Raw genomic sequence first — 14,507 nt, 5'->3', positions numbered from 1 at the left:
GCCACACACACACACACACACACACGCACACTCTGAACTGAACTGAATTATTTACACATATGTATAGTCCGGCTGGACGTCGAAGGATGACCCCAGTAATTCTGCACTGGTGACTTTATTAACAGAACTCTAAATTGTCACTGTTGGTTGTAACCATGGCAAAAACAGTACAAACAGATTGTATAGAAGAACGGAACTCTGTTCCATTCCTCTCATCCACGCGCTCATATCTCATTAGGCACACGCACAGACACACACCCCCCCGCTGGTGTGTGTGTCACCAGTTCACTGGCTCTGGTCCCATACGGTTCTCATTCATTCATTCATTCATTCATCTGTCAAAGCCACACACACTTTGTCCTAAAGTAATCTATATTTACCGCCGCCAAGGAGGTTATGTTTTTCCCGGCGTTGGTTTGTGTGTCTGTGTGCAAGATAACCCAGACGGATTTGGATGAAAATTTCAGGAAATGTTGATACTGGCACAAGGAACAAATGATAAAATTTTGGTGGTGATTGGGGGGGCGCAAAGATTTGCCTTGGCGGAGGTCTGCGCTCTCCAAGTGCTTTTCTATTTATCTATAAATCCATAGAAAATAAAATTCAGTGAGTGGATCAGTCCTCACTTGGTAAATTCGTTTTTATCAGTGCAAAATGTCCATGGAAAAATCTGATATCATTAAAGATATTGTCAGACTTGTGTTAAAATCTTCTTCTACAAATGTAAATAATATTTCAAAGGAAAAACATGACAGAAACAAAGTGAAATGAATCTACAAGAATACATCCTCCTTCTAACGCGGACCTCTGAGGTCCGCGTTAAAATCAGCTCTTTAACGAGGAACTGGGCGAGCGCTCACTTTTAACCAACTAGCCCAGAAATGGGATAGCGCATTTTGCGTTGCGTTGGGGTTAACGAACGAACGCATTTTGCATTGCACTAGTTGTTAACGAACAAAGAGCAAGCCCAGAAATGGGATAGCACAAAATGCATTAAATAGACGCATTTTGCGTTGCGCTGGGCTTAACGAACTAGTGCAGAAACAAGCCCCAGGCTCACAAAGGCTTTTTGAACATATTTAAAGATGCTCGTCATTGAAAAATGATTTGAGGTGACTATTTGACCTCAATATAAGTGTAGATGTATGTAAGTATAGATGAAAGTGTGTAAGTGTAGATGAAAAATCCTGCAAAATACAGGTGGGTCAAAAAACTTGAAAAACTCTGACTATAATGTTTTAATAATGGTTGTTATAATATACAGTTTTAAGTTTGATCCTCCTTCATTGTTGCCTCAGTCTGAGGAGAGTTGAGCTGATGTTGGAAAAGTGGCATAGCTGCTCCCAATCTGTGAAATGTCCAAAGTGAGAGAAAGGCTGTACAGAGATGATGATGGGCTGAATAACCAGATGTGGATATGAGGTAGGAGTAGAAAATCGCAAGGTGACTATGAAGAACCAAATGTGTGTCTGAAAGGATTAGTTTGGATTTTGTTACTGCTTTACCACCTGAAAAACTCCCATATAGAAAAATCATTGCAAGAGTCTGCTGTATTTTGCTTGCTCTTGCTGTTTTGCCTCTTCTGTCATACAGTCCTTTCCCACAGGTAACTGTAGCCCTTCTTCATCCACCTTATCTGGCTGGGCACTTGATATGGCAAGCCCACTGCTCCTATTCTGCAGTGTGTGTGGTGTCTGCATGTTCTGGTAATGAGTTAAAAAAGCACCAGGTTAATTTCGGTGTGTGGTGCATGTCTATATACTGACAAATAAAGAATGATAATCTTAATTGTCCAGTACACTTGGGTTACTGTGTGGCTTTGGGGTTTTAACACATTCTTTCAGACACTGACAAGCAAATGCACAGATTAAGGAGAAAATATGTAGTTTTTGTTTTCCAAATAACTCCGATGGTTACAAAAAGAGAGCAGATTTAGTTTTCTGATGGAAAATGGACAAGGTTTTGCTGAAGGGCAGGTGGACTACAAACCTCTGATTAGATGTTATAGAGTCAGATTAAATTTTTCATACAAATTGAGTAGTTGGAAACATTTGCCTCGACAGCAACATCAATGTGAGAAGACTCAGGCTGACTTTAAAACAAGAAGAGGCATGTTGAGCTTTTTAAAAAAAATACATAAATACATATACACACACAGACATACATACATATATATATATATATATATATATATGTATATATATATATATATATATATATATATATATATATATATATATATATATATATGTATATATATACACTGCTCAAAAAAAAATTAGGGGAACACTTTTTAATCAGAGTATAGCAACCTATCAGTCAAACTTCTGGGATATTGATCTGGTCAGTTAAGTAGCAGAGGGGGTTGTTAATCAGTTTCAGCTGCTTTGTTGTTAATGAAATCAACAACAGGTGCATCAGAGGGGCAACAATGAGACAGCCCCCAAAACAGGAATGGTTTTCCAGGTTGAGGCCACTGATACTTTTTTTCCCTCCTCATCTCTTTTGGCTGATTTTTTTACTGACTGACTTTCTACTGCTGTAGTTTTTCATTTGGCTTGGATCAACATCTGTTGATAGCATGGTGCGGTACCTGGACACTACAGAGGTTGCACAAGTAGTCCAACTCCTCCAGGATGGCACATCAATACGTGCCGTTGCAAGAAGGTTTGCTGTGTCTCCCAGCACAGTCTCAAGAGCATGGAGGAGATTCCAGGAGACAGGTAGTTACTCCATGAGAGCTGGACAGGGCCATAGAAGGTCCTTAAACCCTGAGCAGGATCGCTATCTGCTCCTTTGTGCAAGGAGGAACAGGATGAGCACTGCCAGAGCCCTACAAAATGACCTCCAGCAGGCCACTGGTGTGAATGTTTCTGAGCAAACAATCAGAAACAGGCTCCATGAGGGTGGCCTGAGGGCCCGACGTCCTGTAGTGGGCCCTGTGCTCACTGCCCAGCACCGTAGAGCTCGATTGGCATTTGCCATAGACCACCAGAATTGGCAACTACGCCACTGGCGCCCTGTGCTCTTCACCGATGAGAGCAGGTTCAACCTGAGCACATGCGACAGACGTGAAAGGGTCTGGGGATGCCGTGGAGAACGTTATGCTGCCTGCAACATCATTCAGCATGACCGGTTTGGTGGTGGGTCAGTGATGGTCTGGGGAGGCATATCCCTGGAAGGACGCACAGACCTCTACAGGTTAGATAATGGCACTCTGACTGCTATTAGGTATTGGGATGAAATCCTTGGACCCATTGTCAGAACCTACCTTGCCCGATCTCATGTGGCTAGAGTATGCAGGCAGTTCCTGGAGGATGAAGGAATTGATACCATTGACTGGCCCCCACGTTCACCTGACCTAAACCCAATACAACACCTCTGGGACATTATGTTTAGGTCCATCCGGCGCTGCCAGGTTGCTCCTCAGACTGTCCAGGAGCTCAGTGATGCCCTGGTCCAGATCTGGGAGGAGATCCCCCAGGACACCATCCGTCGTCTCATTAGGAGCATGCCCCGACATTGTCAGGCATGCGTACAAGCACGTGGGGGCCACACAAACTACTGAGAATTATTTTGAGTTGCTACAATGACATTTTGGCAGAATGGACCAGTCTGCTGCATCATTTTTTCACTTTCATTTTTGAGGTGTCTTTGATTTCCCCCCTCTATAGGGTGATCATTTTCATTTCTGTCAAATTATGTGGCATCATTTTGTTACTAATACATCACCTACTTATTATCAGGAAAGATACTCAAGATCATTTTTCCCCAATTAGATCTGATGTGTTTTCGAAGTGTTCCTCTAATTTTTTTGAGCAGTGTATGTGTGTGTGTGTGTGTGTGTATATATATATATATATATATATATATATATATATATATATATATATATATATATATATATATATATATATATATATATATATATATTAGGGATGGGCAAGTTAACGTGTTATTATCACGTTAACGCATTCATTAAATAACGCTGACAATTTTTTTTTTATCTCCCGTTAATGCCGTTCTGCCTTTCAAGCAAGTCTAAGTTCATTTACACATACGGACTCTTATTTTGAAACTCGTGCTTTTATTTTGGCGCTCCACACGCACCAAGTGCCAGTGCTGGTATGGCTGAGAGGAGAAAAGTGAGCAAATTTTCCCAGTAATGCTGAATCAAACTTTAACTCCTGCAGAAGCAACGCCTGTATATATTAATCATTCTGTTGTTTGCTAAGTAATTTCACATGCAAACGTGCCGTTAGAAACATGTTTATGACGTTATTTTGGATGTGTTTATGACAATGTGTTATTAACATGGTTAAGCTAATTCATTTATGCTAGCAGTCGGAGATGGGTTGCTAATTCTTTATGCAGGCTAATGCTAAGTTTATGTAAATTCATTGGTTGTGTTTAGGTATAATATGCCAGCCTTTGAACTAACCTTTACTTATTTATGATGTGATTGTTGTATTAGCAGTCAATTTAAATTTATAATAATTACATCTAAGCATTCTCCGTGAATATGCCTATCATTAATAGACATAACTAATTGAATTATTTTGTGTTTATTTTGTAGTTTCACTCTGTCAATCTGCATGATGTCAAGTAGGTACATCGTCAATTCAGAGTTTAGCTCACTGTCTAGCTCAGACTAAGTACAGACGTCTTAGCGAGGACAGTACATTCCCATTCTTCTGCATCTGCTTGTGTGCATGTAGCGATTAGCTCAGCAGATAGACAACAGGTTTACCAAGGAAAAGCCGAATGCCCAAAACTTCTCTCCAAATCTTTTACTTGAGACTCACTGTAAAACTGCAACATACATACAAAATATGTCTCAGTTCTGTTCACTACCTTAGTACATTTACATAGCATTATACATTTAAATGAATGGGAAAAAGATTGCTAGCTCAATGCTAACTTGAATGTAAAATCCATAGACACACTAACGATTAGCATTTACAGATTAATTTAAGATTTACGTCTTTTTATCCAGCAACAAAAGTTCACATCAGATATATTTAATACTATTCATTTTTACATCTGAACATAAAATACTCACAGGCAAACGTTTTTGGGGCCACACAAACAGAGTGAAAGAAACGTGTCTGTTAGTTCCTTCTTATGTCCAAACTGACTATGTGACACCGCAAGGACAAAACATACATTAGTGCAACTTATTCGGACCACTAGAGGGCCCCCTTTGCTTGTTTTTAACAACTGAATATCACATATTATTGGGCTTATTAGTATTAGTACTGATTAGTGGGCTTAAGACTCCTGTCAGTCACTCACAAGCAGAAATAAACTGGTGTGGACATAAACATGGAGAAAAGTCCCAGTCTTTTCCATGGGCATTTTCATTTTAAATGTCTTCAGATGGTGGGGTTGAGAGGGACACAGTTGTATGGAAGAACTGCAATGTGGAATTATTTTTTATCACTGGAGTATTTCGAGTCTGAAATATCACTGAAAGGAAATACACGCTGTTGATGCCGGCAACCCCCCCCCCCCCCCCAGTACAACTATGTGATTAATGGCGATTAATCACAGAAATCCTTGCGATTAATCGCGATAAAAAATTTTAAGTGCTGCCCTGCGCTTTATATAAATATATATATATATATATATATATTTTGCCAAAAGTATTTGCTCACCCATCCAAATAATCAGAATCAGGTGTTCCAATCTCTTCCATGACCACAGGTGTATTAAATCAAGCACCTAAGCATGCAGACTGCTTTTACAAACATTTGTGAAAGAATGGGTTGCTCTCAGGAGCTCAGTGAATTCCAGTGTGGAACTGTGATAGGATGCCACCTGTGCAACAAATCCAGTCGTGAAATTTCTTCGCTCCTAAATATTCCACAGTCAACTGTCAGCTGGGTTATAAGAAAGTGGAAGTGTTTGGGAACGACAGCAACTCAGCCACAAAGTGGTAGGCCACGTAAACTGATGGAGTGGGGTCAGCGGATGCTGAGGCGCATAGTGCGAAGAGGTCGCCAACTTTCTGCAGAGTCAGTGGCTACAGACCTCCAAACTTCATGTGGCCTTCAGATTAGCTCAAGAACAGTGCGGAGACAGCTTCAGGGAATGGGTTTCCATGGCCGAGCAGCTGCATCCAGGCCATACATCACCAAGTGCAATGCAAAGCGCCGGATGCAGTGGTGTAAAGCACGCCGCCACTGGACTCTAGAGCAGTGGAAGCGCGTTCTCTGGAGTGACGAATCGCGCTTCTCCATCTGGCAATCTGATGGACAGGTCTGGGTTTGGTGGTTGCCAGGAGAACGATACTTGTCGGACCGCATTGTGCCAAGTGTAAAGTTTGGTGGAGGGGGGATTATGGTGTGGGGTTGTTTTTCAGGAGCTGGGCTTGGCCCCTTGGTTCCAGTGAAAGGAACTGGGAGTGCTTCAGCAGACCAAGACATTTTGGACAATTCCATGCTCCCGACTTTGTGGGAACAGTTTGGAGCTGGCCCCTTCCTCTACCAACATGACTGCGCACCAGTGCACAAAGCAAGGTCATAAAGACATGGATGACAGAGTCTGGTGTGGATGAACTTGACTGGCCTTCACAGAGTCCTGACCTCAACCCGATAGAACACCTTTGGGATGAATTAGAGCGGAGACTGAGAGCCAGACCTTCTCGTCCAACATCAGTGTGTGACCTCACAAATGCGCTTCTGGAAGAATGGTCCAAAATTGCCATGAACACACTCCTAAACCTTGTGGACAGCCTTCCCAGAAGAGTTGAAGCTGTTATAGCTGCAAAGGGTGGACCGATGTTTGTGTGTGTGTGTGTGTGTGTGTATATATATATATATATATACACACACACACACACACACACATAATGAAACTTTTATTTAGTCAGAAGTCATTTGAGAATAGAATGTATTTTTCAAAGGAGATGTAGCCAAGAAGGCACACCCTTCCATGCCAAAAAAAAAAAAAATCAAGGATGACAAAAATGCACATAATATCACACATTAAGCTAAACAGGAAGATACAGAAAAATGCAGGTCAGACACAGCAATTACACTCTTCAGTTACATGGTTTTATCCGTTTTCAGTTCCCCCAGGGAAAATCAGTAAAGACTCAATAGCTAACATTTTCCTTAAAAATACCATATGGACTCTTACAATAACAACGTCAATCATCACTTCTGACCCTCTGTCTGTATTTTCGATTTCCATCTAGTGCTGTGATTAGGACGTTTCTTAGCAACCTTCAGACATTGAGTCTATTTCTAGCCGACAACAACAGTGCAGCTTGCTTAGATGGAAGAATATAATTGCTGTGACAGAATCAAAAAATAAAGTTTTATGTTTGTTTCCAGGCTTTTTTTTCTCTGCCGCTCACTCTCTTCATTCAGGCTGTTGACTATTGTTCTTTGTCCCTTGTTTGCTGAGTGGAGATGATGGGCCACATTTGAAAAAATCTTACATATTTTGCCTTTAAGTTCTAATGTATTCTAAAGATTCTTCCATGGTGAGAGAGCAAAATAAGGAGTGAAAGGTATAGTAGCAGTTGGTGGGTGACAAAAGATTATACAAATTCCTGTAGGATAGGACCCAGTGAGGCTTTGTAAATAAACTTAGACCAATGACGTTGTCTCCCTATGCTTAATGAATGCCCAGGTGGTTATGAGCACTGAATGTTGCACATTGATAGACTGGCCTTCAGTTTCTTCACCACGTGCTTAGTATGCCTCTGACAGACTGCTTATCATCCACCCAGTTACCCAAGTACTCATGGGATGATACTTTGGATTGATTCCCTTGCTTGGTATAGATTCCAGTATTCTCATCGGTCCTGAAGTGAACTTCAGAGAAGATCATAAAGTTTTTTTTCTTAGCACTAACTTTAACACATACACTGAGGCCTGCAACTGCTCAAAGCCAGCTTGGAGCTCATAAACAGGCTTACTGATGTATTGTATCATATGCATAAAGCGTCACTTTAGCTGTAAGATGAAAAGTAAAACTAAACCTTGGGGGACAGCCACAGAGATTTCTGTGAATCTTGATGCAAGTGCTAAAGTTGTTTTCTACAGCCTTATCACCCCCACCGATGGCATACACTCTACTGGCATCACACGTTCAACAGAATCACTTATGAATCTAAATTTGGAGGTTTGTACATATATCAACAGGACTGAGAATTTTCATCCTGAGTCATATAATTCTGAATATGTGTAAAAATGTTTTAATGTTGAGTATCATTTTTAAATGCCAGATTCAAAGGAACTTAAGTCCCCAGAGGGAAATTCACTTTTTTCATCAGGTCAATAAAAACAAAGAAAAGTAAAATAAACAAGTAATCATCAGTCTACGAACCATTAGACTGAGGTGTAGACTCTGAAGGATCATCTTTTTCTCCCAGTTCTGCATTTTAATGAGGTTGATCATCCACTGCAGCTGCTTTTGTCAGAATAGGATGAAGAGGATGATCTGGATTTTTGATTGATTGATTGATATATTTATTTCAAACATGAATGTCAAACAGAAGAAAATAAATAAACAAAACACTTAAACATAAGACATATATTACATATTCGAAAAGGAGTGAGAAGAAGTACAACTTATAAACTCCCACCCCTTCTCCTTATATAATTAATAACAATAATAACCTTCCTCGTCTAATCATATCTGTACACTATGCCATAATATGACTGATACTTACTAGTAAATAATTTGGTTTCTGGCTTTATATTATTATGAACACATATAATATGATTTACATAAACACATAATACAATAACACATATATGTAAATACCTATTCATACACAGATCTATACGCACATATACACCTACATATATACACACACACATACACACCTATACATACATTTATACACACTTACCACATACTTGTACATCTTTATCACACCCAGTGATCCCCAAGCCCTGCCTTATCCCTGTATCTCTGAAAAATTGTGTCTTTGTACCTCTTTTTAAATTCTTTCATGCTTGGACATTGCTTTAACTCTATATTGAATCTGTTCCACAGTCTCACCCCGCTGACAGAAACACAAAAACCCTTCCTAGTTGTGTGTATTAAGGGAATTTTAAAGTTAATTTTCCCCCTTAAATCATAACCCCCCTCATGAATACTGAATAATTTCTGTATATTTGTTGGTAAAAGATTATTTTTAGCTTTGTACATTATTTGAGCTGTTTGATAGTCCACAATGTCTGTGAACTTGAGTAATTTTGACTGTAAGAATAATGAGTTTGTGTGTTCCTGGTAGCCAACATTATGAATGATCCGTATTGCTCTTTTTTGAATAATAGTTAGTGGCTGTAGAGAGGTCTTGTAGTTGTTGCCCCAGATCTCAGCACAGTACTGTAAATATGATGAAACTAGGGAACAGTATAGAGTGTGAAGTGACTTGTGATCCAAAACCTTCTTTGCTTTATTTATTATTGCAATGCTTCTGGAGACTTGGTTTGTACATGTTTGATATGGACTTTCCAGCTGATTCTGTCATCAATGGTTACCCCCAGAAATTTTATTTCATGAACTCTCTGTATTTTAATTCCATCTATTTTTATTGTTACCTGTGAATTATTTCTACAATTACCAAACATCACTATTTTTGTCTTGTTAAGATTTAATGATAACCTGTTTCTGTCGAACCACATTTTTACTTTGTTCATTTCTGTACTAACTTCCTCCTGTAATTTTTTTAAGTTATCACCAGAGCAGAAAATATTTGTATCATCAGCAAATAACACGAAGTGCAATACCTTAGAAATTTTACATATTTCATTTATATACAGAAGAAAAAATTTAGGACCCAATACTGACCCCTGGGGGACTCCACAAGCAATGTCCAAACATGATGAATCACAGTCACCCAATTTCACAAACTGCCATCTGCCAGTTAAGTAAGTTGCTACCCAGTCCAGCACAATCCCCCTTATGCCATACCTTTCCAGTTTAGTGAGTAATATTTTATGGTTGATGGTGTCAAAGGCTTTTTTAAAATCAAATATTCATATGGCATATTGTTTATTATCTATAGCATTTGTGATTTCTGCTGTTGCCTCAGTTATTGCCAATGCTGTTAATGTGTTTGTCTTGAACCCGTACTGATTCTCTGCAAGTATTTTGTGCTTTTCTAGGAATGTGTACAGTCTGTTGTTGAAAACTTTTTCTAATATTTTTGAAAACTGTGGCAGTAAGATCCGGTCCTACATTTACAAAGAATTCATTAAAACTATTAGCCACCTGTTTCATGTTATAGTTTTCACTATCCTTATCAATAAAATACTTAGGCAGACTATTATGTCTAGATCCATTTTTTATAATATTGTTTAGTATATTCCAGATAGCTTTAATGTTATTTTTGTTATCATCTAATATCCTCTTGTAATAATCTTTCTTACTTACCCTTTTAATATTAGTTAACTTATTTTTATATTTTTTATATTTATGTTCTGCCTCTTTAGATCTCTGTCTTATGAAATCTCTGTAAAGTTTCTTTTTCTTTTTGCAGGCATTTTGTAGCCCTTTTGTTATCCATGGGCAATGAGCATATGATAGTTTTCCAAGATATTCTCCACTTTATTCAGTGTGCATCTCTCCACCACAGTTCCCAGTGTGTCCAATCTGTCTCCAAAAACAGAACCAGTGTTTCTCACCAGTTTGTCCAGCGATTTTGTGTCTTGATACTGGATCCTCTAACAGATAGCAGCATAGGGTCATTCCATGTCAGATCACCCAATGAGTTAAACCCCACCTCCTCCAAATTCAATGAAAATTGGTTTATAGGTAAATCCTAGCCAGAAAAGCCAAATTTTCAAATTTTAGCAAAATCGGACTAACGGTTTTTGAGATATCGCCATTTCTTTTTTTCACTTTTTCGCGAAAAAGGGCGTGGCCGCCAAATTTTAAAGTGCTGTATCTCGGCAACCAGTGGTCCGATTTTCAAAAATAAAGTATATTTGTGAAGGGGAGATCATAAGGAATCTAAGTACATCATTACTTTTATCTTTTAAGTGATATATCTCATCATGACCATTTGACCTATATTTTGACCTTGAAATTGACAATTTGGGACAAATGACCCCACGACGACTTTTCCTGAAAATTGTAGCCCAACATGTTGCCTACAACATATGAAGAAACTGGAGAGGTAATGTTTTTCATTTTGAAGCAGCATCAGTTTGAAATGTGCATTACCACAGCTAAAAGTCCTACTCCTGTACATTCTATGTACATCCATACACACAATTCAACATATTTCACACATTATATGCTTACCACATGGTTAACATGTTCTCTGTCTCTACACTACTAACAAGACAACTCAAAACCACTTGCTTGCAGTAGTGCATGCTATTCTCAACTGAAACTTTATTCAAAAATATCTAGAATACAAGTCAGGGGTCACATGACCTAACCCACTTAAACTGCAGACCATATGTCTGCCCTAAATTACATCATACACAAGAATGTGAATCTTGTACACTGTCTTTCATGTCTGTATTTCTATTATATAATATATATATATATATATATATATATATATAATATTATATTATGGATTCTAAAGCAATGTTTGAATACTGTGTCAAGAATATCCCTGGAATCTCCTTCTTTCATGTCACACAAGATGAAGTCGCCGCCAACGAAGAAAACCTCAAACCTCGATTCCAGTTAGCAAGGACTATCAAAGGCACTCTGCAGTATCATTGTTTTGTACCTGTCTCCCTCACTCAGATTAAAGCCTTTAAACTCTCTGAGCAGGACAGTCCTCCAGATTTGGTACAAATCCAAGACGCCAACAATGAAACATGTACACCCAGGGTCATGCAAATTCCCTTGGAAATAAAACAGCAGAATTTCGTCTGCTGTATGTATGATGAACATCCGTGGATCGGACTAGTTGAAGAAATTTCTGAGGAATTCGGTGACTACCACATCAAATTTATGCATCCATCTGGACCTGCTAAAACCTTCCATTGGCCATCAAGGGATGACCAATGTTGGATTCCGGAGTCGGATATTCTATGTGTGATAACTGCTCCGTACCTAACCTCCTCCTCTACTAGAAACTATTGCCTCTCTTCAGATGACCTTTTCAGGATTTCAAGTGAATGCAACAAATGGATTCTTGACACTGAATAGACATGTCATTACATAAAAAGACTAAAGACACTGGATTTTCCGTATTAAGACTGATAATTGGCATATATCTTCTCTTGACTTTGTGAATATGTGATGTACATGGATAATACATGGTTTATGTACACAGAATACAGGGATGATCATTTTAGTGGCAAGTATGTCTCATTCTAATTGATATTGCTTCAAAATGAAAAATATTACCTCTCCAATTTCTTTATATGTTGTAGGCAACATGTTAGGCTACAATTTTCAGGAAAAGTCGTCGCGGGGTCATTTGTCCCAAATTGTCAATTTCAAAGTCAAATTATAGGTCAAAAGGTCATGATGAGATATATCACTTAAAAGATAAAAGTAATGATGTACTTAGATTCCTTATGATCTCCCCTTCACAAATATACTTTATTTTTGAAAATCGGACCACTGGTTGCCGAGATACAGCACTTTGAAATTTGGCGGACACGCCCTTTTTCGCGAAAAAGTGAAAAAAAGAAATGGCGATATCTCAAAAACCGTTGGTCCGATTTTGCTAAAATTTGATTTTTCTGACTAGGATTTACCTATTAACCAATTTTCATAGAATTTGGAGGAGGTGGGGTTTAAAATGTCATTTTTTTTTGGGTGATTTGACATGGAATGACCCCATAGAAGAACCTGAAAGAAAGTGGCTGCAGCGGATCGAGGGTCTTGTGAAGACGGGGTTCGGACATTTTGAAGTCCTAAACCATTTCTTTGGTCTTGGAGCTGTTCAGTAGAGATGTGTTTCCACCATAGGAACTTTGGGGTAGTTTTATGGGGGCCATAGGTACGCATTTCCACTGCAGGAAATTATAGGAAGTCCCTTCTGCATTTTAGGTACACAAAACAGCCCTGAAAACTGAAAATGCTGATTGGGAAGACCCAGAGCAGGCTAGGAAACAAGCAGCATTTTTAAAGCACTGCAGAAGACCAGTAGTCAGTAGTAGAAATCAGGATATCAACACATTTTACAATCGAAAGAATATTGTATGACCAGTGGACCACTACAGATGTGCAGGCACTGATTACTTTCTACGGCCAAATTGGTCGTGCAGCTATTGCAACTAATTACGATGGCGGTGGGTCTGACTGCAGTGGAGACACAGCAGCCGAGAGGGCCCATTGAAAGGACATCCCTCCCTCCACTTGTACCCTGAAGTTCTTGTGGTGGAAACAAGCCTTATGAGACAGTTTTTGTGACACTAGAAGGCTTTGGTCAAGTCAGTGCCCTCCCCTTTCACACATTCCGTGTGTGATGATAGGGCCACTGGTCTGTAGGCGTTTACCTCAGCTGGATGCCGTAGTTTGGATGGTGGTATAATATGTGATGTTTTCCACACAGCTGTAGACTTGGGTTGTAGATCTTTTGGAGAGGATCACACAGTTGGGCAGCACAGTTGTTATGGGGCTTTTAATACACCCCCTCTGGGCCAGCTGCTTTCTCAGGGCACATATTCTCTAGTTCTATCCTTTCTTTTGTCACTGTGAAAGACAGTGTAGCGGATCCTGGTGTGGTTGTGGATGTATGTGCTCTCGTGGAGATGCACACTTGTGGAGGAGGCAGGTATAATCCCAAGATGGAGGAACAGCAGTATGAGGATGGAACTGCTGCTGAAGTGAAAGGAAACTAAGCGGACCTGGCTGTGCAAGCTGTGGGTCAGATTGGCTTAAAGCTATACCGTATGATGTGGCATTTTTACACTTTTCTTTTGTCATCTTAAAATGCTCCTAATAAGCGTGTGTCAAACTAAAATGTAAAAGAAATCCACCAGGTATTGAAACTCAAAAATGTTTAATTCTCATATATTTCTGATAAAAGTCTGACCAATCATTTTATTCGGTCCAAATGAAATAATTGGCCAAACCTGGCTGAGCCTCCTGTCAATCATCCATTACGGCCGTCCAGCATCCAATCCATTATCGCTGTCCCCACATCTGATATGTGTCCCTCTGAATCTGATGCTTCACTCGCGCTGCTTCTCCTGTCACTGACCACAGTCTACTGTCTAGGATGTGTATGGATAGAACTCAAATGCACATGTGGAAGGAAAAAAACGGATTTATTAACAGAAACAACAACTAAGGGGAACAAACAGGAGTCCGATGAATGAAGGATGGAGATAAAAGTCCAGAAGTCGGATGTACTGAACTGAACAGGTCTGCGTAAAGCTCAGGTTTTATGACTGTGGGACTCATACAGGTACATGTACATGGTATCACACAGTATAGGATGATGTAGGATGATAAATGTATGGACTATGAAACCTCAAATGTCCACGGAAAATTCGCGGAGGCCGCACGTTCACAGTGCGTGCGACCGTCGCCTTGGCACCTCATCTCCGTGATGCAGT

The 14,507-nt window shown here is 39.5% G+C and overlaps 1 protein-coding gene and 1 long non-coding RNA gene across 3 annotated transcripts in view; one reads left to right on the top strand and one right to left on the bottom strand.

The window, feature by feature from the left end:
• Positions 1-14,507, top strand: part of smarca2 (SWI/SNF related BAF chromatin remodeling complex subunit ATPase 2) — a 109,364-nt gene that overhangs the window by 21,259 nt on the left and 73,598 nt on the right. The gene's annotated exons all lie outside the window — the stretch shown is intronic.
• On the bottom strand, positions 1,771-12,176 carry LOC115426436 (uncharacterized). The gene is made up of 3 exons (XR_003936342.1): positions 11,800-12,176; positions 11,087-11,088; positions 1,771-1,783 (listed from the first exon to the last, which is right to left on the bottom strand). It is a non-coding gene; the product is annotated as an uncharacterized LOC115426436 (long non-coding RNA).

The sequence above is a fragment of the Sphaeramia orbicularis genome, chromosome 9 (genome assembly GCF_902148855.1).
Source record: "Sphaeramia orbicularis chromosome 9, fSphaOr1.1, whole genome shotgun sequence".
Taxonomy (NCBI): domain Eukaryota; kingdom Metazoa; phylum Chordata; class Actinopteri; order Kurtiformes; family Apogonidae; genus Sphaeramia; species Sphaeramia orbicularis.
This window is presented reverse-complemented; position numbering and strand designations above follow the sequence as displayed.